General features: G+C 42.8%; 2 long non-coding RNA genes across 2 annotated transcripts; both read left to right on the top strand.

Moving 5' to 3' along the window:
• Nucleotides 1-7,421: 7,421 nt before the first annotated feature.
• LOC149122562 (uncharacterized) lies at nucleotides 7,422-24,985 on the top strand. The gene is made up of 3 exons (XR_016218912.1): nucleotides 7,422-7,556; nucleotides 23,004-23,085; nucleotides 24,864-24,985. It is a non-coding gene; the product is annotated as an uncharacterized LOC149122562 (long non-coding RNA).
• LOC149122563 (uncharacterized) lies at nucleotides 15,306-16,707 on the top strand. The gene is made up of 2 exons (XR_016218913.1): nucleotides 15,306-15,374; nucleotides 15,851-16,707. It is a non-coding gene; the product is annotated as an uncharacterized LOC149122563 (long non-coding RNA).
• Nucleotides 24,986-25,436: the final 451 nt, after the last annotated feature.

Raw genomic sequence — 25,436 nt, 5'->3', positions numbered from 1 at the left:
CTTTGGGTAAATTCCAAGGAGTGGGATGGCTGGGTCGAACGGTAGGGTTATAGTCAGGTTTCTGAGGAATCTCCAGACTGACTTCCATAGTGGCTTGACCAGTTTGCATTCCCACCAACAGTGGGTTAGTGTCCCTTTTTCCCCACATCCTCTCCAGCATCTATTGTTGGTAGATTTCTGTATGTGAGCCATTCTAACCGGGGTGAGGTGAAACCTCATTGTGGTTTTGATTTGCATTTCCCTGATTGCTAGTGACCTTGAACATTTTTTCATGTGCCTGTTGGCCATTTGGATTTCCTCTTTTGAAAAATGTCTGTTGAGGTCCTTGGCCCCTCTCTTAAGTGGGTTGTTTGTTTTGTTGTTGTGGAGTTTCTTGATCTCTTTGTAGATTCTGGTTATTAACCCTTTATCTGTTGCATAGTTTGCAAATATTTTTTCCCATTCTGTCGGTTGTCTCTTCACTCTCCTGACTGTTTCTTTTGCAGTACAGAAACTTCTCAATTTGATGCAATCCCAATAGTTGATTTTGGCTTTGACTGCTTGTGCCTCCCGGGTCTTTTCCAGAAATTCTTTGCCTGTGCCAATATCTTGAAGGGTTTCTCCAATGTTCTCTAATAACTTAATGGTGTCAGGACGTAGATTTAGGTCTTTAATCCACGTTGAGTGGATTTTTGTGTAAGGTGTAAGGTAGGGGTCTTGCTTCATGCTTCTGCACGTGGAAATCCAGTTTTCCCAGCACCATTTATTGAATAGACTGTCCTTGCTCCAGGAATTGGTTTTAGATCCTTGGTCAAATATAAGTTGGCTGTAGATGTTTGGGTTGATTTCAGGTGTTTCTATTCTGTTCCATTGGTCTATCCATCTGTTTCTGTACCAGTACCATGCTGTTTTGATTACAACTGCCCTGTAGTATGTCCTGAAATCTGGTATTGTGATGCCTCCGGCTTTGTTTTTATTGTACAAGATTGCTTTAGCTATTCGAGGTCTCTTGTGCCTCCATATGAATTTCAGCATCATTTTTTCTAGATCTGAGAAGAATGTCTTTGGTATCTTGATTGGGATTGCATTGAATCTATAAATTGCTTTTGGGAGAATGGACATTTTGATGATGTTGATTCTTCCAATCCATGAGCATGGAAGATTTTTCCATTTTTTGGTATCCTCTTTTATTTCTTTCTTTAAGATTTTGTAATTCTCATCGTAGACATCTTTAACGTCCTTGGTTAAGTTTATTCCAAGGTATTTGATTGTTTTTGTAGCTATTGTGAATGGGATTGATCTTAGCAGTTCTTTCTCAGTCATGGCATTGCTTGTGTATACAAAGGCTGTTGATTTTTGTGCATTGATTTTATATCCTGCCACTTTGCCAAACTCCTCTATGAGTTCCAATAGTCTCTTAGTAGAGTTCTTTGCATCCTCTAAGTACAGAATCATATCGTCTGCAAAGAGGGATAGTTTGACTTCTTCCTTCTCGATTTGTATTCCTTTGATTTCTTTTTCTTGTCTGATGGCTCTGGCTAAAACTTCCAGAACTATGTTAAATAGCAGTGGTGAGAGTTGGCATCCCTGCCTGGTGCCAGATTTCAGTGGAAATGCTTCCAACTTTTCCCCATTCAATAGGATGCTGGCTGTGGGTTTTTTATAAATTGCTTTGATTATATTGAGGAATGTTCCTTCTATACCCAATTTGCTTAGAGTTTTCATCATGAAAGGGTGTTGAATTTTATCAAATGCTTTCTCTGCATCAATTGAGATAATCATATGGTTTTTCTTTTGCAGTCTGTTAATGTGGTGAATCACATTGATTGATTTGCGAATGTTGAACCATCCCTGCATACCAGGGATGAATCCCACTTGGTCTGGGTGGATGATTTTCCTGATGTGTTGTTGTATTCTATTGGCCAGAATTTTATTGAGGATTTTTGCGTCTATGTTCATCAGGGATATTGGTCTATAATTTTCTTTCAGTGCTGCATCTTTCTCTGGCTTAGGGATTAAGGTGATGCTGGCTTCATAGAAAGAATTTGGGAGGATTCCCTCTTTTTCTATTGTTCTGAATAGTTTGAGAAGAAATGGGATTAGTTCTTCTTTAAATGTCTGGTAGAATTCAGCAGTGAATCCATCTGGTCCTGGGCTTTTCTTTGTTGGGAGGGCCTTAATTACTGTTTCAATTTCTGTTTCAGTTATGGGTCTATTTAGGTTTTCTATGTCTTCATGGTTCAATTTTGGTAGATTGCATGTGTCCAGGAATCTATCCATTTCTGATAGGTTTTCCTGTTTGCTGGCATACAGGTCCTTGTAGTAATTTCTGATGATTCTTTTTATTTCTGTGGTGTCTGTTGTTACGTTTCCTTTTTCATCTCTGATTTTATTGATTTGAGTCTTTTCTCTTTCTTTTTTAGTTAGTTGGGCCAATGGGGTGTCAATTTTGTTTATTTTTTCAAAAACCAGCTTCTCGCTTGGCTGATTTTTTGTAGCGTTTTTTTGGATTCAATCCTGTTAATTTCTTCTCTGGTTTTAATTATTTCTCTTCTCCTACTAGATTTGGGTTTGGTTTGCTGCAGTTTTTCTAGGTCCTTGAGATGCGCTGAAAGCTCATTTATTTGGTACCTTTCCAATTTCTTGATATAGGCACCTATTGCTATAAATTTGCCTCTCAATACTGCTTTTGCTGTATCCCATAAGTTTTGATATGTTGTGTTGTTGTCTTCATTTCCTTCCAGAAAGTTTTTGATTTCTTGAATGACCCAGCGTTCATTCAGGAGCATGTTGTTCAGTCTCCATGTGTTTGCATACTTTCTGGGGTTTCCTGAGTTGCTAATTTCCAGCTTCATTCCACTGTGGTCTGAGAAGCTGCATGGTATGATTCTAATTCTTTTAAATTTGCTGAGACTTGCTTTATGGCCTAGTATGTGATCAATCCTAGAGAAGGTTCCATGCACTGCTGAGAAGAATGTGAAGTCTGTAGATGTAGGGTTGAAAGTTCTGTAGATATCTGTTAGATCCATTTGGGCAATAGTGTCAATTAAATCTGCTGTTTCCTTGTTGATCTTCTGTCCGGATGATCTGTCTATTTCTGAGAGTGGAGTATTGAAGTCCCCCAGTACTATTGTATTGGAATCTAAATCTCCCTTTAAGTCCCTTAACATATCTTTTAAATAGACCGGTGCCCTGTAATTAGGTGCATATACATTTATAATAGTTACATCTTCCTGTTGAATTGAACCCTTAATCATTATATAGTGTCCCTCTTTGTCTCTCTTAACAGTTTTTGTATTAAAGTTTATTTTGTCTGATATTAATATGGCTACACCTGCTTTTTTTTGGTTTCTGTTGGCATGGAATATCTTTTTCCAACCTTTCACTTTCAGTCTGCATGCCTCTTTGTTAGAGAGATGTGTTTCTTGTAGGCAACAAATAGTTGGGTTGTGTTCTGTGAGCCGGTCAGCCAAACGGTGAGTATAGACCTCATTTCTAAAACCCAGTACGACCTGAGCTTTGAGGCCAGGGTGAACGGTACAGGGCATATGGTGCCTTTGCACTTTGGAGCTTTGCCTTCTAGACTGACTATTGGACGTCAGTGCCTTTCTTGCTGGAGTCCCCTAGCATAGATGCCTGCCGAACTCTGTGTGGATTATTATCCAAATGCTCTGTAGTGAGTAGATACGATCACAGAGGAGGGTGCCGGTGTAGTATCTCAAGGACAAGTACAACCTTGCTGGGAGATTTGCACAACTCCTCTCCTATGAGCTGCAATTCCTCCATCAAGCTATTGAAAGTTTTTGGAAGAATTCAAGGTAATAGTCATGTTAATATCCCCAAAAGGTTGCTAATGCTTTTACTTTTTTTACTTCATTGGTTTCCCTGTATACTGTCCCAGTGAGTTTTAACACACCCCGCCCTTTCTCCTGAAATCTCTCTCCCACACCACCCAGGTTGCCCAATACTCCTGGGTGCTTGCAGTCTACCCCCAGGGCTGGGGTAAATCTCATGATTCATCCTGGCTGACTTCCTGGCCTTTGGTTCTTTGCCTTGGTAGTACAATGACTGCATTCAGTTCTTTTTTTTTTTTTTTAAGATTTATTTATTTATTTTGAAAGGTTACAGAGAGAGTAGGAGAGACAGAGATCTTCCATCCACTGGTTTACCCCCTAGGTGGCTACAAAGGCCAGGGTTAGGCCAGGCCAAAGTCAGGAGCCAGGAGCTTCATCTAGGCCTCCAATGTGGGTGTCAAGACCTCAAGTACTTGGGTCATCACCTGCTGCTTTTCCCAGGCCAATAGCAAGGAGCTGGATCAGAAGTGCAGCAGCCAGGACATGAACTGGCACCGTATGGGATGCCAGTGTCACAGGTGATGGCTTTACCTGCCAAGCCACAACACTGGCCCCACACTCAGTTCTTATTCCTTGTCAAAGTTGCTACTGAGTATACAGTAAGATACCATATACTGTATAAGTTTAATAACTTCCCTGCAAACATAGAGAATTCCAGCCACGGTACTAGCAGTGATGTAAGTTTACCATCCCTCACTCAGGCATTCTGCTCCCTATGGATCGCTCATGAGAAATGGTCCTTTATGATTTCAGAAGCCATCAGGCCTTCACTTGGGCCCATGTGTGAGATTACTTCAAAGAGTTCAAGACCAATGGAATTAAAAGATAAGTTAAGATAAGTTTATTTTTGTGCAAAAAGAATTTTGAAATCCATGCATAGTTTTTTTCATAATACACAGTTCCATGAATTTTTCAAAGTACCTGCATATATGCCCTGCTCCAAACAGATACATTTACCATTAATAACTTACAGTTATTGCTATTAAAAATTATTACAGTAATTGACTTCCCAGGAGAAAGCTGCAGCCATAATGTAATGTCTTTACATGTAAAGATAACACTGTGGCTTAACTGTGCAGCAATTAAATCTTTGTTATACAAATTGATAGGAATTATATCCTACTAGTTTTCATAATTGTGGGACTTTTAAAATTATATGAGTGTTGGCTGGCACCTGCAGTGCAGCATCTCATATGTGTGCTGGTTTGAGTCCCGGCGCCTCCTCTTCTGATCCAGCTCTCTGCTGTGGCCTGGGAAGGCAGTAGAAGATGACCCAAGTCCTTTGGCCCCTGCACCCACATGGGAAACCCAGAAGAAGCTCCTGGCTCTTGGCTTTGGATTAGCCTGCTCTGGCTGTTATGGCCATTTGGGGAGTAAACCAGCAGATGGAAGACCAGTCTTTCTCTGCCTCTCTGTAACTCTTTCAAGTAAATAAATAAATCTTTTAAAAAATTATATGAATGAGATTATATGTTTTCATTGAATTTTTGTTTATAGCCTTTGCCTATTTTCCTGTTGCACTATGGTCTTTTTATTTTTATTTGTTGAACTCTTTATTTAGTGCAGCCATGGAGCCTTTGGGTATAATGTAAATTAAAATGTTATCTCAAAGAAATAGAAAGCTTTAAAAAATCATGCAGTTCTTCAGCCTCTGGACCAAGACTTCTTAGACATTGGTGTGCAGTTATTGTTCCTTGGTTGATTTCTCATTACTGGATACATCACTGTGGAGGGCAGAGCAGATTGAGGCTGATTTCCAGGCTAATTCAGCCACTAGGGAAAGCACACACCTCGCTGGGCCTGGATTTCCTCAGCTGCCTCCCAGGACTGCTGTGACATCAGATAAGAGCGTGGAAAATGAAGGGAGGAGCGCTGATCCACAAGACCCCTGAGGTTGACTTGTCCCTGTCATAGTGAGACCTAGCATTTCCTGAGATGGAAGAGGACAGGCCCTATGTCTGTACTGCCCTTCTTCCTAAGGAGGTCAGCTGTACCTCTATACTTCCTCATGGTATCCCAACAAAGGGAAACAAGAAGAATGAAATGTTCTTGCCTGGGAAGGGAAAGGGAGTATGGGAGGGAGTGCTCTTTGCAGCATTCTCAAGGTGTGGGATGTCACAGCCTTAAATGTGTCGTAGCTTCTCTGATCGCTGGTCTCCCTTTCTCGAACTTTGCTTCTCCATGTTTCTAGCATGCCTCTCCGACTCCCTCACTGCCTTCTCCCCTAGCAAACTCCTTGCATAAGTTCAATGAACAATCTCAGACTCTTTACTCAGAGCATTTCATGCTGGAAAATTGACCCTCCAGTCTGATGATTCCTGATGGGCTGTTCGAGATACCCGTTGATTTGCTGAAAGGTCCAGCTGGTGCCCACCATGGGCTCCCAGATCCCAACTTATTAATGCATCCTGGAGCCCCATGGCAAGCACGAAGTGGCCAGGCCACAGGCCACTGCTGCCCCAGCACATCGTGCAGAGGTCAGGTGCCCTCAGCATCAGACAGACCCTGCCCTCTCTGCTCTGTTACCTTTGGGACATTACTTGGTGACCTTTCTTGCCCATCAGAGATTTTCTAATAATGTTGAACTTCAAAAAGAGGGAAGTTTTCTCTTTCCCCCTAGGAGGGTCCTTGGCTTTTATAGAAATGCCCCCAACCCCATCCCCGCTTCTTAGTAGCGGTTCTCATCTCCTCTAGACAGAGAGCAGCATCTTTTGCTAAAGTTCCACATGGCCACTCTTTCTCTCTTTTCCTCATTTCTTCCCGTCCTCCCTCCCCACCTGCTGTGGCTTGAATTTGAAATTTAAATGCTGTTATAACAGTGTTAAGAAGTGGAGTGGGGAGGGGAGGGCGTGACACTGTGGTGTAGTATGCCTGTGATGCCAGCATCTAATAAGGGTTCTGGGTTGTGTCCTTGCTGATGCACTTGGAAAAGCAGCAAAAGATAACGCAAGTGCTTGGGCTCCTGCACCCACATGGGAAACCTGGCAGAAGCTCCTGGCTTTGGTGTGGCCCAGCCCTGGCCATTGCGGCCATTTGGGGAGTGAACCGGCAGATGGAAGATCTCTATTTCTCTGTAACTCTACCTTTCAAATAATAATAATAAATAGAAGTGGAATCTTTTAAAATATTTATTTATTTGAAAGAGCAACAGGGAGAGAAAGAGAGACAGATCTTCCATCTGCTGGTTCACTACCAAATAAGTGCAACAGCCAGGGCTGTGCCATGATGAAGTCAGGAGCCTGGAAATATATCCAGGTCTCCCACATGGGTGGTAGGGGCCCAAGTACTTGAGCCATCTTCGGCTGCTTTCCCAGAGGCATTAGTAGGGAGCTTGATTGGAAGCAGAGTAGCCAGGACTGGAACCTGCACTCTGATGTGGATGCCAGTGTCGTAAGTGGCAGCTTAACCTACTGCACCACATCTGCCCCAGCAGGTGGCATCTTTAGAGGTGATTAGGACAAGAGAACGTTCCTATCATGAGTTTTGGATTAGTGTTGTTAAAAACGATGAGTGTGGGGCCCTCCTGCCTCCTCTGTCTTTGCTTTCCTCCTTTGTGCCATGTGAAGACAAAGTGTTTTCTCTCCACAGGAAACAACAGCCGAGGCACTGTCTCAGGATCAGAACTCCAAACTTGCTAGTCCCTTGACGCTGGGCAACCCAGACTCCAGAACTGTGAGCCAATAAGTGTCTGTTCATTGCAAATTATCTAGTTCAGATATTCAGGTATGTCTGCAGAAGTGGACTGAAACAGAAATTGATATGGCAGAGTTGGGTTACTGGTGGTGGTGGTGGTGGTGTGTGTAGCTGTGACAAATACCTGAGACTGTGGAAATGGCTTTGGAATTCAGTCATGGGTAGAGGCTGAACTAGCTTTTTGTTTTTGTAAGATCTGTTTGAATGGCAGAGTATCAGAGAGACAGACACAGAGAGAAAGGGAGGGAGGGAAGGAGGGAGGGAGAGAGAGAGAGAAAGAGAGAGAGATCTTATCTATCTGCTGGTTCACTCCCCAAATGTTCACAAAAGCCAGGTTAGGCCAGGCCAAAGCTGGTTCTCCCACGTAAGTGGCAGGGACCCAAATACATGGGACATCATCAGGTGTCTTTCCAGGTATACTAGGAGGCAGTTGGGACTCAAACCAGGACTCCAGAATAGGTTCCCAGTGTCACAAGTGTGGTTTACCCACTGTACATCAGTGCCAGCCCCTGGAGTAATTTTGAAGTAATTCTGGGAAAGAGTCTATGTTGCACTGAAGAGAGCATTATGGGCAATTGTGGTAAGGGCTCAGGAGAGCTACAGGGAAACTGACTTCTTAGCGACTACTAAGTGGTAGAAACATGGACGGCAAAGGCCGTTCTAATGAGGTCACAGATGGAAATGAGGAACGAGGAATTGGGAACTGGGGGGAAGGTCATCCTTCTTAGCAAATGGCCAAGAACTTGGCTGAATTGTGTGCATGCTCTAGGGCATTACTGAAGACAGGATTCAAGAGTGATGAAGCAGGACACCCGACAAAGGAAACATGGAGGAATCTTTGTGGCTTCTTTTAACTGTATATGATAAAATGAGAGAAAAGAGAAATTATTTAAAGACAAAGTTGAGAACAAAGAGGGAAGTGGAGAGTAAAGACTGAGGAAGTCCCCAGCCTGGGAAAAGAATGAAAAAGCATGTTTAGAAGACACTATGGTTTGGTTCTCCAAGGTTTCTATGCAGGAGGCTGCATCCTTAGTGTAGCAGTGTTGAGGTGCTGGGACTTTTAAGAAGAGGGGCTGAGAGGAAGCCTATAGCCCTTGGAAGGGACTAACATGGGTCCTCACGAAGTTAGTTTCTTGAGGTTGGGCTCTTATAAGCAAGGCTACCCCATGCACTTGCCCTGTTCTATGTGAACTTTAAAGATAAGGGAGCTCCTGATTTCTAATAATTATTCCTACTAATTATAAAATCCACAGTCAGTAAACATGTTGAGTTCAATATCTTCCCTCAATGATATGAATTAAAATTAAGGAAGCTGCTTCTCATGAAAAATAGAAATGTAGCAACAGATTTAGTCACCACTTCTCTGAATTTGAAAACATGTTGATTCTGGGGCTGACGTTGTGGCACAGTAGGTTAAACCAGCTGCCACCTGCAACACTGGCACCCATCTGAGTGTCAGTTTGAGTCCTAGCTTTCCTGCTTCTGATCCAGCTTTCTGCTAATGCACCTGGGAGGGCAGCAGATGAGATGGCTCATCTGCTGGTGCCCTGCCACCCACATGGCAAACCTAGGTGGAGTTCTGGGCTCCTGGCTTCAGGCTGGCCCAGCCCTGGCTGTTGGAGCCGTCTGGGGAGTGAACCAGCAGATGGAAGATCTCTTTCCTTCTCTCTTTTCCTCTGTCACTCTGCCATTCACATAAATAAGCAAATCTTTAAAAAATATAAAAATAAAACCAAATCATATTGATTCCAGTTCAGAAATCACCTCCTAGGCAAGGAATGGCCATACAGTAGTCCCCCTTTATTTGCTGGGCATAGTCCCAAGACCCCTAAATGATCCCAAAAACCACAGATAATACAAATCCTGTATATACTATGCTCCTATACATGCGTATCTGGCATAAAGTTTAATCTATAACTTAAGCCTAGTAAGAAATTAACAACAGTATAATAGAATAACTGTATAGCAATGTGCTGTAATAAAAGTTCCGTGAATATGGTTTCTCTCCCTCAGAGTGTCTTAGTATAATTTCACCTCTTCACTTAAAGGAAGCAATTTACATCTTCTCTTTGGCTTATCTGAATTGTCGGCATTGTTAGTCCTGTGCTTTGGGAATGTTATTGAGAAGAATAAGGGTTAGTTGAACATAGGCACCATGACAGTTGATATTGTACTGCCTGACGAATGAGTGAGGGCACATACAGTGTGGATATGCAGGACAAAGGAGCGATTCGTGTCCCCAGTGGGATGAAGTAGGACTGTACGCGATTTCATCATGCTATTCAGAACAGCATGCAGTTGAAAACCTGTGTGTTGTATGTTTGCAGAATTTTTCATGTTTTATTTGTGAATTATGATGGACCATAGGTGATGGAAACTTTGGATAAGGAGGAACTGTTGTATCTGGCACTTTGAACAGCAAGTCAGAAAAATGTTCCATGAGATGTTTTTCATTTTTCACTGCTTGTGTTCCTTCTAGTCAATGATTTTTCATTCTAAGATGCTGCCAAACTGCTGTGTTACTTTCATGATAATAAAACTGAAAGGCAAAGATCTTGTAGCCAGGCATGGGTATCCAAACGGCTCCGATGTAAGTGTCTGTCACAAGTGGTGGCCCCCAAATCCATGAACATTGTAATGCTTTATGTTTGAGCATGGAGCCATGGATGGTTTTCATTTGCCTACTTGGGATAATTTCCTAAATGTTCTTTCTGTGTCTGTTAGAGAAGAACTTTTAGTTCTTTTAGAGTATATGTCACCTCCAAATGAAAAAAAAAAAAAAAACAGAAAAAGAAAAAATGTATCTAACTTTTATTCTGGTAATGAATTAATCTTCTCTTTATATAATGAAGTTCTATGTAAAGGCTTATTAACAGAATTCTGTTTTGTTGGTAATTAGCAGTACATGTGACCTGTTCTTTTATCTATCCACCCATCCATGCTAGAACTACGATGCTAAGACATGCAGTTACATGTGAACACTGGGTTTCTGCCTCCAGCTTATGGTCTGGTGTAGAAAGATAAGGAAACAGACTTTTACAGTGGAGTGTAGTAAGTGCTATGAGAACATGTCAGGGGAGGGACACCTAACTCAAACTGGTGACTGAAGTCAACGAGGAGAGGCTTTCTCTGAAGTGAGGCCACGCTAAGTGAGAAGCAAAGGTAGGAGGTGGCCAGAGAGCATCAGGGTGGTTTGTGGGGACAGCAGCAGCCAGTCAACAAGAAAGCTGGTTGGTGAGGGAAAGCTCGAGGAGGTGAGAATCTGAAGAGTGTCAGGAGCTGGGAGGGCACCCAGAGAGGCCCTGGAATAAACAGTGACAAGTTCATGCCGAGCTTCTGACAGCATTTACGTTTCATCTTAAGAATGAGGAGTACTATGACTGAATGTGCCTCTCAAATTTCGTGTATTGGAAACTTAATTGCCAAGTCGTGTGTTAATGGTGATTTAGAGATGTGACCATTAAGAGTGATTGAATCATGGGGACCCTGCCTTGGGATTGGATTCATGCAGTGAGTTAAAGGTGTCACGGGAGCGCCTTTGTTATGAACTAGAGCTCTTTCTGACCAGTCTTGCTACATGGTGCCTGTGCTGGGCTGGGACTCTGCGGAGTCCCTACCAGCAAGAAGGGGACTCCTCAGCCTCCAGACCTGTGAGGGATAATTGATTTTTTCTTTATAAATTGTCCAGTTTGTGGTATTCAGTTAAAACAACGAAAAAGCAGAACAAAACCATAGAAAACTTCCCAAGACTTTGAACGAAGTCATATTGCAGCCGTGCAGTTTAGAAGGCTCACTCTGACTGCCGTGAGGATAAACCCCTGGAAGGAGCCAGAGGAGAGGCTTGGTGACATTCAAGAGAGGATGAGATGCAGCTTGGCCGAGAGTGGCAGCCGCAGGGCTGGAGAGTGTGGGTAGCCTGGGGAGACATCCTCTTTAGGGAGAATCAGTAGGACTGAGGGGGCAAGGCAGAGCATGGCATGAAAACTGATTCTCAGGTCTGGGCCTTGGGCAGCTGAATGTTCCTGAATCATTCAAATGATGTATGAACAAATCCCTAAATGGTGACACACTCCAAATCAAAGGATGCAGCCTTGTTTCTGATTGCTTATCAGCCCACATAATCTCATGAGGAAACTTGTGCAGATAAACTACAGAAAGACTCTTTTGGCCTTTGGAAGATCCTTTTTGTCTTCAGAATTTCTGTTGTGCTCTTGATAAAGTAACAAGGTGATTTCATAATGCAGATAAGCCCCAAAGCTTCTCTACCAGCTCAAGGACACAACTCCTCGAGCTGTTCTAGAAGGAAGGGATGGTGAATAGTGGTGTCAGTACTGAGGCCAGCAATGAACTTGGGCAGGACTGAGGTTGAGAAGCTGTGTGTGACTCGTGGAATGGAAGATGGATACCTGGTCCACACAAGGTGGCAGCCATCGCTCATCTAGGCTCCATGTAGTCACTACTTTTTTATTGTATTATTCAACTAAAATACTTAAGAGAAGTTAATTATGAAGGGAGAAGGCTTGCTACAGTTTTGGAAGGTCACATTCCAAGTTGCCCTAGTAAATTATTTCATTTTTTACAAGGCATTTCCTTCTTCATTTTTCAGTCTTAGGATTCCTGCTCAGTCTGGGGACATTCCATGCTTTGCCCTGCCAATGCCACACTCTGTTTCCTTTTTAAGAAAGCAATGCTTCTATTCCCAAAAAGTCTGAGCCCCTCTAGGATAGTACTTCTTCTCTGGACACTACTTCTGGTTTGGAGGACCAATTAACTAGGTAATTTCACTGAGCTTGGGAGACTTCACACTGTAAGGAGTATTTCTTCACCACACTGATATAGTTCCTACTGATCAGATAAATGACAACAGCTAGTTCAAGACTTGTCTGCTCCACTTTTTTTTTTTTTAAGATTTATTTATTTATTTGAAAAGCAGAGTTAGAGAGTCAGGGGCGGAGAGAGAGAGAAAGAGAGAGAAGTTTTCCATCCACTGGTTCACTCCGCAGTTGGCCACAACGGCCAGAGCTGTGCCAATCCAAAGCCAGGAGCCAGGAGCTTCTTCTGGGTCTTCCACGTGGGGGCAGGGACCCAAGTACTTGGGCCATCTTCTATTGCTTTCCCAGGCCATAGCAGGGAGCTAAATCAGAAGTGGAGCAGCTGTGACTTGAACTTGCACCCATATGGGATACCAGCACTGCAGGCAGCAGCTTTACCTGCTACACCACAGTGCTGGCCCCTGCTCTACTTCTGATCCAGCTCCCTGCTATTGTGCCTGAGAAAGTAGTGGAAGATGGCCCAAGGCCTGAGCCCCCGTATCCATGTGGGATACCTGGAAGAAGCCCCAGATTCCTAGCTTTGGCCTGGCCCTGCTCTGGCCATTGCAGCCATTTGGGTGAGTGAACCAGCAAGTAGAAGATCTCTCTTTCACTCTGTCTGCCCTCCTCACTCTGCCTTTCAAATAAATTTAAAAAATAAAAATAAAAAAGTCTACTCAAGATGAAACAAAGACCAGAAACTATGAAATTCTTAGAAAAACACATAGGGTGGGCCGGCGCCGCGGCTCACTAGGCTAATCCTCCACCTTGTGGCGCCGGCACACCGGGTTCTAGTCCCGGTTGGGGTGCCGGATTCTGTCCTGGTTGCCCCTCTTCCAGGCCAGCTCTCTGCTGTGGCCCGGGAGTGCAGTGGAGGATGGCCCAGGTGCTTGGGCCCTGCACCCCATGGGAGACCAGGAAAAGCACCTGGCTCCTGGCTCCTGCCATCGGATCAGCGCGGTGCGCCGGCCGCAGCGCGCCAGCCGCGGCGGCCATTGGAGGGTGAACCAACGGCAAAGGAAGACCTTTCTCTCTGTCTCTCTCTCTCTCACTGTCCACTCTGCCTGTCAAAAAAAAAAAAAAAAAAAGAAAGAAAAACACATAGGGAAAATGCTTTAAGGCACTGGTGTAGACAGTAATTTATTGAAAAAGATCTTAAAAGCATAGGCAATCAAAACAATACTAGACAGATGAGATTATATCAAACTCAGAAGCTTTTGTACAGCAAAGGAGCCATTTGGTAGCGTGAAGAGACATTTAACAATGGGAGAAAATATTTACAAACTACTTATCCAATGAAGGATTAATATCCAAGAATATATCAGGAACAAAAAAATCTCATTAAAAACAAAAAGCAATGAAATCCAATTAAGAAATGGGCAGGAGAATTGAATACTCAGTTCTCCAAAGAAGAAATATAAATGGCCAACAAATATTTGAAAAAATGCTCAATATCACTAACCATTAGGAAAATGTCAATCAAAACCACAATGAGATTGTGCTTCATTCCAGTTAGAATGGTTATTATCCAAAACAAATTCTGTAAATCATATGGAGAAAGGGGAACACATACATGTTGGTGGTGGGAATGTAAATCAGTAAAGCTACCATAGAAATTTTAAATTAGAAATGGACCTGCCATATAATCCAGCAGTCCCACTGCTGGGTGTATACCCAAAAGGTATAAAATCATAGTATCAAAGAGGTGCCTGCACAGTATGTTTAAAGCAGCAAGTTATGGAGTGTGATAAATTTCCCAAGACAGGTTGACAATCACCTGCCAGCAGACAGACTACTCCAGACTTTACAAACCTTAGAAATAGACTATGCAAAACATGCTTTCCCTGCTAATTAACCTATACCCATGGTACTGTGTGTGTTTATAGATGCCAACAAGTCACTGTTTGGAATAGTGATGAAATCCTCCACAGAAAAAGATAAGATCCATGTAGAACCCCACGGGCAATCAGTACAGTTGGGAGAAATATGGGCAATAGTCAAGGTTTTACTCCTTAGCCTGGATGGGCTGGTAAACCTATGTTCGGACAGCAAATACTCAGTACAGGTAGCAAAGACGATCCCTTTTGCAGTCTTTAACCTGACCAATAAGCCAATTGACCAGGTGTTCACAACACTTGAAGAGCTAACTGAGAATAGAAAACTCTGATGGTTTATCTCAAACTTAAGATCACATACTGGGTTACTTGGCTTTATTTTCCAAGGTAACAAAAAGGTTGATTATCTTATCTCCTGCAACATGGCTCTCATTGGAAACCTAGAACAAGCTCGTATTCTGCACCAAAAATTTCATATGTCAGCTAGCAACGTAAAATTGCTCTTCCCAGAGCTAACAATGAGCCAATGCAAACACCTAGTGCACTCTTGCAAGAATTGTGACCCCCTCACCCCGTTCATTAGGCCCACTGCAACAAGCAGGAGTGAACCTGCGTGGCCTTGCTCCTAATCAGCTCTGGCAAGTGGGCGTCACCCACATTAATTTCTTTGGTAAACTTAAGTTTGTCCATGTGGTGGTAGATACTTATTCAAAGGCTGTATTTGCAACAGCCCAATCCAGAGAAAAGGCTAGTAATGTGATAAAGGTGGTTAAGTCAGCCATGCTGGTCCTTGGTGTCCCCTGGACCATAAAGACTGATAACGGGCCAGCATATACATCACAGGAATTTAATCCCTTCCTGAGGTCCTGGAACATACAGTCTGCCACAGGTATCGCATACAACCCACAGGGACAGGCAATCATTGAAAGAACTCATAGGATGATTAAAGATCTCTTACAAAGCCAGAAAAACAATCATATGCCCCAGACCCACAGCTTGCTTTGACTGAGGTCCTTTTCTTTTTTTTAATTAATTATTTATTTATTTATTTGACAGGTAGAGTTATAGACAGTAAGAGGTAGAGACAGAGAGAAAGGTCTTCCTTTGTGAGCTTTTTATTCTTTGTTTTATACCCAGAAGTTGGAAGTTAGACATAAAAGACCAGAACAAGATTTTCTAACCCTTGAAGAACGTTTAGAAAGGTAAAAATCCAATTACCATGCAAAGTAACTTCAGACTCCGTAAAGCACATATACCATGTACTAAGACAATCATATCAATTATGATCATAAATTGGCCTGTTTGAAGCCAGGGGAAATTTTGGCATTAGCTACTTCGAATCACATAGCTTTTGCACGTTATTCCTAATTTTACATATTATTCACAGAGCAGACAGAATCATGGTGAATTTGCCAAATCACTTAATACTCTAATTTTAAGCCTATGATTATAAAGTAAATTGGAATTATGTTATTGCAAAAATTAAGGGAAAAAGAAAAAGGAAGAAAGGAGGGAGGAGTGAGGGAGGAAGTGTGGTTATCATCTTAGAATTGTATCTGAAATGCATGAAATCTGTTTTCTTTATATTAATAAAAATTTTTAAGGAAATTTATATAATAACACCTTCAGATATTTTTTCATAAACTATGTTTTAATTATTTCACAATATACCTTTTAGGCTAAAACGTGTAAGCATTCTCTTGGGAGTCGTAATTGAAAGGCAGGCATGCCAACTGACACAGCTGAAGAGAGCGCTGCTTTTTTCCATCACGGTCAGTCAGTCCTCTGCTTCGTCACACTGAAGCTGCTCACTTCTGCTTCCGTCAGCCCTTCACGGCAGGTGGCAGCCTTACTGACTACGCCACAGCGCCTTGTCGAAGGTATCTGTTAGTTGGAAAAGAGTTGAAAGCATACCTCACACATGCATTTGCTCACCATTATTGAGACATGACATAAAGGAGTGGTTTCCTGATCACTTTGTCATTTGATTCAACCAGTTTTCCCATAAGCAAAAACTTTAAGGGCACAAGCCTTTGGCCTAGTGGTTGAGACACTCACTTGTGGATGCCTGCTTCTCATGTCAGAGTACTTGGGTGTGTGACCAGTCTCCTGGCTCCAGCTTTGTGTCATAGCATACCCTGGGTTACATAGGTAATGGCTCAGGAAGTTGGATTCCTATAACCCACATGGCAAAGTGACATTCAGTCCCCAGATCCTGGTACTGGTATGGGCCAGCCCTGGCCATTCCAGGCATTTGGGAATGGACCAGGAGACTGCAGCCCTGTCTGGCTGCTTTTCTATACCTATCTATCATTTTCTTTCTCCCTATTTTGTTTTTATCCCTGTTTTTTACAGGTTCTCAGATAATTTCTAAAAATCCTAAGTGAAACAAAAACTAACCCTGAAAATCATGTGGCTGTGAAATAGGGTGGTTTTACACACATTTCTGACATCATCTTCAAGATTCCTCACTGTTCTGTCATTGGAAAAGAAAATTTCTTCTAACAAAACAATAAAGACTATTTTTTAAAAGCATGTATCTTGGAGCATCTTATATTTTTGGCATACATATAAATTTTTCCTGAAATTTAAACATTTGTTTTACCATGAAACATCAGAAGAAAATACACTCTACATAAAGTTATATTTATGGTTTAAAGGGTCCTGTACATCAAATGCATGCACACAAAAAAAGAGTGTGTCAAGTAACATGCAGAAGGCTTTGTCACTGGTGTCTGGTGCTGTATGTTGGCCCAGAGCAGCCTGCAAGCCCAAACCCCTGTCCTGTTGACAACACTGTGCAGGCTCCAGAGAAAGGCTCCTCCACAGTGGTTGTTCATATTTTCAAAACAAAAAGCAACTACATTGGCATGCCATGAAGTTTGTAGATTGCAGCACTGCCAGCCTTGGCCATGGACACTTAAGAGTATGGGAAGAGGCCGGTGCCGCGGCTCACTAGGCTAATCCTCCGCCTAGCGGTGCCGGCACACCGGGTTCTAGTCCCGGTCGGGGCGCCGGATTCTGTCCCGGTTGCCCCTCTTCCAGGCCAGCCCTCTGCTGTGGCTAGGGAGTGCAGTGGAGGATGGCCCAGGTGCTTGGGCCCTGCACCCCATGGGAGACCAGGAAAAGCACCTGGCTCCTGGCTCCTGCCATCGGATCAGCGCGGTGCGCCGGCCGCAGCGCGCCGGCCGCGGCGGCCATTGGAGGGTGAACCAATGGCAAAGGAAGACCTTTCTCTCTGTCTCTCTCTCTCACTGTCCACTCTGCCTGTCAAAAAAATAAAAAAATAAAAAAAAAAAAATAAAAAAAAAAAAGAAAGAGTATGGGAAGATTTGAGCAGTGAAAGCGTTTAGAGAAAGGACAAACAAGTTAAGTTCTTCTTAGCATGGGTGCAGGGGAAGCACTACGCAGCACCAAGTACTACGACCATCTTCCATTGCCTTCCTTGGCCCATTAGCAGGGAGCTGGTTTGGAGGCAGAGTAGCCGGATCTCAAACCAGCACTCGGCTATGAGTGCTCGGCGCACCGGCTTAGCCCACTGCACCATACTGGCCCCAAACATCCACTTTCTTAACTCTTTAGATTCCCACTTGTGATTCCAGAAGCCCTCACTCATGTAGTATCTGCCACAGTTGCATGAGCCAGACTTGGAATACTTTGCAGTAGGAAACATCATTTTTTTTTAAGATTTATTTTATTTATTTAAATTACAGAGAGAGGTAGAGACAAAGAGAGAGGTCTTCCATCCACTGGTTCACTCCCCAGATGGCCCCAATGGCTGGAGCTGCGTAGATCCAAAGCCAGGAGCCAGGAGCCAGGAGCTTCTTCTGAGTCTCCATGGGTGCAGGGGCCCAAGGACTTGGGCCATTTTCCACTGCTTCCTCAGGCCATTGCAGTGAGCTGGATTGGAAGTGGAGTAGCCAGGACTAGAACAGGTGCCTATATGGGATGCCGGCAGTTCAGGCCAGGGCTTTAACCCTCTGCACCACAGCGCTGGCCCCAGGAAACATCATTCTTAAGTCTGTATATGTAGTCAGTTCTCACTATCCATAGTAGCTGTGTTCTATAAAATCAACATGGACACTGAATTTGTGGACAGGAGTACTGAACCATTGCTCCCCAGGGGGAAACATGGGACTGGCTCCTGTGAGCCACTAGTCACATTTCACCAGCCAATCAATACACAGCCTTACGTTCCATGTGTTTACACTTGAATGTCTTTAAAATATCTATTGCTGATTCACTATCAGTGACCTCGTGGCCAACACTGCTATACCTCCAGCCTAAATGAAGCTTCCTGGATACACATATGTTCTCTACAAAGCCAGCATCCCATATGGGTTCCAGGTTCTAGTCCCAGTTGCTCCTCTTCCAGTCTAGCTCTCTGCTGTGGCCTGGGAAGGCAGTGGAGGATGGCCCAAGTGCTTGGGCCCTGCACCCACATGGGAGACCAGGAGGAAGCACCTGGTTCCTGGCTTCGGATTGGCCCAGCATGGGCCGTAGCGGCCATTTAGGGGGTGAACCAATGGAATCAAAAGTAAGAAAATTGATAGTGAAAAGAACCTCAGGGGCCGGCACCAGGGCTTACTTAATCCTCCACCTGCAGCGCCAGCATCCCATATGGGTGCTGGGTTCTAGTCCCGGTTGCTCCTCTTCCAGTCCAGCTCTCTGCTGTGGCCCAGGATGGCAGTGGAGGGTGGCCCAAGTGCTTGGGCCCTGCACCCGCATGGGAGACGAGGAGGAAGCACCTAGCTCCTGGCTTCGAATCAGTCAGTGCCAGCCTTGGTGGCCATTTGGGGAGTGAACCAACAGACGGAAGACCTTCTCGGCACCTCGCCCCGCGGCAGCTTCACGGCTCTGCGCGGCTTCCCGGCGCCTCGCCCCGCCGGCGGGTTCCCGGCTCTGCGCGCACGCTCCGCGGACTCCACGCACTTCGCGCCCGCACCACGGCCTCGCGCCAGCCCCGCGTTCCCTATCTATTCACGCCCCGTGCTCTCTCTGCACGCGGCGGCTTCCGCGAATGTTTCCGCCACCACCGGCATTCAGTCCAAGTTCCCCGGACTAACCTGGCGAATCCTGGCGGCCCACGTCTCTGCCTCTGGTTCCAGATCTTCGCCTCTTGCTCCCCGGGGTGACTTGAAGAATTCCAAGGTGGCTTATGTCTCCGCCTCGGCCTGCACTCGCGGCTTCATCCTCCCTAACATTTTTCTCTACCCGGTATGTTTCCTTAAGTTTTCTTCCAACAATATTCCTCTCATTTCTCCTGGCTACTCCCCACAGTCCGTATCCGAGTCCAAGCCTCCTCCAGGTTTCACTTTCGCTTTCAATCTCCTAGCTTCCCTGCCATAGTCCGCATCCGAGTCTATGAAAGCTTTCACTTTCGCTTTCAATCCTAACTTCTTTCCCACAGTCCATATCCGAGTCTATGCCTAGGCTTTCAATAGCTTCTTCCGGCACCTTTTCCGTCCAGCTTTTCCCTAGGCTGTTTGCTAGTCTCTCTCTCCGGTATTTTCCCATTTCTTTCCTCCTAAGTTTCCTATCCGTCCTAGGTTTCCTATCCGAGTCACGGCACCATTATGTCGCTCCCCCTCTTCGTGGAGGAACGACACAGGACCCTGCGCTGTTCTTTCGTCTGCTCGGCCCTCCCCGGGTTTGCTGCTGGTTCTTCCCGGGTTGGCTACTATCCCTTCCACCTCCGTGGAAGGGCAGTTCCCCCTGGCCACATTCCCCACTTCCGCAGGGGAGCGGCACACCGCCGGCCGGCTCTCTCGGGGGCTGCACAGGTGTTCCCCTTAGATGTTCCTTTTAGATGTTCCTGGTGCATGCCGTCTCTCTCCTCCTATATAGTCCTCTTCCACCAATCCCAACTCGGCTGCCCACACGCCCAGCACGCTGCTCTCCTCCAATCAGGAGCAAGTCCTACAGTTTATTGGCTGAACTGGAGGCAGCTGTGCAGAAGCTGTTTTCTTCTCTCCCAGCGCCATATTGTGGGAGAGCAGATGCATAGAATAAGTCTTAATTCCAGTAACAGTATAGTCCAGTCCGGATTGCTCCCCACAAGTGTCCTGTACAAATTGGATTGAATCCTTCTTCCCGTGGTTGAAAATGGCAGCAAATTCAGAGCAGGAGGCTCAGGATACATCTGCTCCGTTCTGCACAAAGCCTCCATTAATTCTATTATTCCCCAGCTTGCACTTTATAGATTATTTTCTCTGCATCCTACCCAGATGGGCAATGATCATGAAATAAATTGTATGCAGCATTCCTAGACTGAGAAGCACATACCTTCCGTGACCACTAAACAGGCTAAGGCCACTGAACTGAAAATACTTAGTCTGTTGCTAAATATTGAAAATATTTAGTCTGTTGCTAAATCAAGTTTCTGAAATCGATTCATTGTTGCCTTACTTTGGCAAGCAATCTGAAGGTTGAGTAGGGATCCACAGCTTGCTATACAAGAAAAGCTGTGCCTTCAAGTTGGAAAGGAGTGATAAAGGGAGAAATCCCAGTTCTGGCTGTATCATAAAGGAAAATAAACTTAGATTTCTTTTTCCCATAGCAAGTAAAGCATGGGTATTTTATAGAACAAGTCTCTTCAGCAAAACTAAGTGCATTGAATTGTGTACTTGTTTAAAAAGAAGTTAGGATGAAAGTTTTATGCTAAAGCTTTATGTTTATGCAGAAGTCTCAAGAAATAAGTGGTATGGTATAAAGTACTGAATTTTATCCTAACATTGGTTAGAATAAAACATTTTCATTCTATACAAAGGTAGGTGACATGCGTATTAGAAATTTTCCTTTAGGCAAATTCATAGCAAATTCTCCACTTTATACAAGATTATGTGTCATGCAGATAAATAAAAAGCAAAATGAAATTAAGGACTAGATTTTCTACACAAAATAGATAAGAAGGGGCCGGCACTGTGGTGTAGCATGTAAAGCCGCTGCCTGCAGTGCCAGCATCCCATATGGGTGCCAATTCAAGTCCCAGCTGCTCCACTTCTGATCAGCTCTCCACTGTGGCCTGGGAAAGCAGTAGAAGATGGCCCAAGTCCTTGGACTCCTGCACCCACGTGGGAGACGTGGGGGAGGCTCCTGGCTCCTGGCTTTGGATTTGTGCAGCTCCGGCCATTTTGGCCATTTGGGGAGTGAACTATCGGATAGAAGACCTCTCTCTCTGCCTCTCCTTTTCTCTGTGTAACTCTGACTTTCAAATGAATAAATAAATATTTTAAAAAGATAGATGAGAAGTACTGAAAGTATAAGCTCTATAAAAGTCAAAGTGTTACAGAAAGCCTTATAAAAAAGGGAAATTAGGAACTGGGTCTGAATAGGTGAGGATAGACAAACAGGAAGAGCTAGAAAAGGCAGCCTAAGTAAAGGTGGAGATATGGGGAGATTGAGCAAAAATCCCTGACAGTTTGCTAAAATGCAAAGACAGGAGAGTAAACATTTATGTACACACAACTCAGAAATAAATGATTATATCAGCATTATTAATAAGAGCCAAAAACCGGGGAAAAAGCTAAATGTTCACAAACTGATTAATGGATAGTTCACAAGACAGAATTTTATGCTGATATGCATTATTTTGTTGCTATAAAATATATCCTAATGTAGTTCTAATAAATATGTAATAGAAGATTATTTGACAATAAAACAAAGAAATATTGAAAGATGCTACAACCTGGAGGAAGACTACAAATGCTATGCTAAGTGAAGTAGCTGGTCATGAAGGGCTACATCCTGTAGGGCTCTCTATATATAATATGTCCAGAACAGCAAATGTTTATAGAGACAAAACATAGGATGGTGACTGCATAGAACTGGGAAGACAGAAGAACTGCAGGGTGATGACTAAGTGGTACAGGATTTCTTTTCAAGGAGATAAAAGTACTCTAAATTGACTGTGGTCGTGGTTACAGAATTCTGAGAATACATTATGAATGGGACACCAAATTTCATTAGTTTAAATGAGAGAAATCTATGGCATGTGAAATAGACGAGGGTCCTTTTGTGGGGAAATAGGGCTCAGGGCCAAGTTGACATTGATGTAAACAGTTTTGGAAATGCATGCTTAGTTTTTCATATTAACAATTCTCGTGAACTGTATGAAGCCCCTCTGTAACTCAAATACTTGTTCTGAAAAATCCAGTGCAGGATCTAGATGGTTTTCTTAATTCTCTATTTTAGGTGTACACATTATACATGATCTGCACATTTCTATCCTGTTATAAGATATACAAAAAAAAAAAAAAAGGGAAGGGAAGCAAATGCCCCTTTGCCAGATAGATTTTTTATTAGCTGAAAACTTTTGCATTATGGAGAAAAGTATAATGGCCTTTCTGTCCAAATTATTCTGAAATCAATTAAAAATATTTATCTGTCTCCACAAAAGTGAAGGTAATAAATAAGAACATTTTCTCGAGCATTCCATTAAACGCTATCTTCCCAGTAAATCTGGTATGATGGCAATGGAGCTATCACTAAAAATATTAAAAAGAAAATAAAGCTTTCAGCTTCTAAGAGGAATAATGCATAATTCTCAGCTTTCCTAAGAGTAAATACTGTTTCTGAAAATAATGTAATTGTAAGAAAAAAATGGCAGAATGAAAGACTGAGTTTAAGAAATAAATGCATTACAAAGATGAAATTATACTAAAATTAATTATAATAAAAATACAAAAGAAATTCATGTTTACTAAAATTCCTATCCTAAAACACCTATATTATTTGATTGGCAACAGAATTACTATTGATATGTTAAAGTTTCATACTTACTTGTCTCCCAGTTTCCCTTGATGTCTCATTTCTATTCTGTTTGTCTTTAGCTAAGATTTGGTGACAAGTCACCAAAATCTCCACTGCAATGCTAGTCTCAGAAGGACTTTCTTCAGCATTGGGCAGTACCTGGTAAGACACTTCTGTTACTACATCATAGGTCACATTATGACATTGTGATAATAAAATTTAATTCTAGTGTATATAGAAATGGTCCTAGATTTGTGATGGTTTGACCTATGGATTTTTCAAACTAATGATGGTGTGGAAGTAACAGATGTTCTACATAAAAAAAAAAATACATCCATTTTTTTACTAGCCCACTTTATGGGCTATTAGTATGCCATACGTTACTCTCTCATGATGTTGGGTAGCAGCAGTGAAACACAACTGCCAGTCAACCACACAATCACAAGGTAAATAACAAACATTCTACAGTGTACTGTGTTGTTCAGATAGGACGGTGGGTAGATAAGTCAAAAATTTTTGACTTATCAATGACTATCATTGACTTAACAGTATCTTCTACTTAACAATGTCTATCAGGATATAATTCTGTCGAATGCCATAGAACAAATGTGCTTTGAAAACCAGTACATCATTAATTCACCTTCTTCTCTCATGTATACATATTCCCATTTTTCACTGAACTAAGCAGAGTACTAATTTCTTGCTTAATAAATTTTATGTGGTTAGATAATAGATTTAGCCCAGTATTTTTTTTAACTTTTAATTAATGAATATAAATTTCCAAAGTACAGCTTATGGATTACAATGGCTTCCCCCCTATAACGTCCCTCCCACCTGCAACCCTCCCCTTTTTCACTCCCTCTCCCCTTCCATTCACATCAAGATTCATTTTCGATTCTCTTTATATACAGAAGATCAGTTTAGCATACATTAAGTAAAGATTTCAACAGTTTGCTCCCACACAGAAACATAAAGTGAAAAATACTGTTTGAGTACTAGTTATAGCATTAAATCTCAATGTACAGCACACTAAGGACAAAGATCCTACATGAGGAATAAGTGCACAGTGACTCCTGTTGTTGACTTAACAAATTGACACTCTTGTTTATGGCATCAGTAATCACCCTAGGCTCTTGTCATGAGCTGCCAAGGCTATGGAAGCCCCCTGAGTTCACTGACTCTGATCATATTTAGACAAGGCCATGGTCAAAGTGGAAGTTCCCTCCTCCCTTCAGAGAAAGGTACCTCCTTCTTTGATGACCCGTTCTTTCCACTGGGATCTCACTCGCGGAGATCTTTCATTGAGGGTTTTTTTTTTTTTTATCCCCAGAGTGTCTGGGCTTTCCATGCCTGAAATACTCTCATGGGCATTTCAGCCAGATCCGCATGCCTTAAGGGCTGATTCTGAGGCCAGAGTGCTATTTAGGACATCTGCCATTCTATGGGTCTGCTGTGTATCTCACTTCCCATGTTGGATCATTCTCTCCGTTTTTTTATTCTATCAGCTAGTATTTGCAGACACTATTCTTGTTTATGTGATCCCTTTGGTTCTTAGTCCTATCATTATGATCAATTGTGAACAGAAATTGATCACTGGGACTAGTGAGATGGCATTGGTACATGCCACCTTGATGGGATTGAATTGGAATCCCCTAGTATATTTCTAACTCTACCATTTGAGGTAAGTCAGCTTGAGCATGTCCCGAATTGCACATCTCTTCCCTCTCTTATTCCCACTCTTATATTTACAGGGATCACTTTTCAGTTAAGTTTCAGCACTTAAGAAGAATTGTGTATTGATTACAGTATTCAACCAAAAGTATTAAGTAGAACAAACAAAAAAAATACTAAGAGGGATAACATATTAAGTTGCTCATCAACAGTCAGGGTGAGGGCTGATCAAGTCACCGTTTCTCATAGTGTTCATTTCACTTTAACAGGTTTCCTTTTTGGTGCTCAGTTAGTTGTCACCTATCAAGGAGAACAAGTGGTATTTGTCCCTTTGGGATTGGCTTATTTCACTCAGCATAATGTTTTCCAAATTCCTGACAGGGATCACTTTTCAGTTAAAATTTAAACACCTAAGAATAATTGTGTGTTAATTACAGAGTTCAACCAATGGTACTAGAACGAAAAAAATACTAAAATGGATAAAGTATTACATTGTACATCAACAGTCAGGACAAGAGCTGATCAGGTCACTATTTCTCATAGTGTCCATTTCACTTCAACAAGTTTAGCCCAGTATTGATTCCTTCCCTGATGAATTTGCAACATTTAATAATTACTGAAGTATCAGAAAGACTTCTTGAATAAGACCCCAGAAACATAGGCAATAAAAGCTAAAATAGACAAATGGGACTACATCAAGCTAAGAAGCTTCTCTACATCAAAGAAAACAAAGTGAAGAGGCCACTGACAGAAAATATTTTCAAACTATGCATCTGATAAAAGATTAATATCCAGAATATATAGTAAGCTCAAGAAACTCAACAACAACAACAAAAAAACAA

This window comes from Oryctolagus cuniculus, chromosome 13 (genome assembly GCF_051225735.1).
Source record: "Oryctolagus cuniculus isolate XC-2025 breed Fujian yellow rabbit chromosome 13, ASM5122573v1, whole genome shotgun sequence".
In the NCBI taxonomy this organism is placed as follows: domain Eukaryota; kingdom Metazoa; phylum Chordata; class Mammalia; order Lagomorpha; family Leporidae; genus Oryctolagus; species Oryctolagus cuniculus.
The sequence above is the reverse complement of the archived record's forward strand: the minus strand, read 5'-3'. Positions and strand labels throughout refer to the sequence as shown.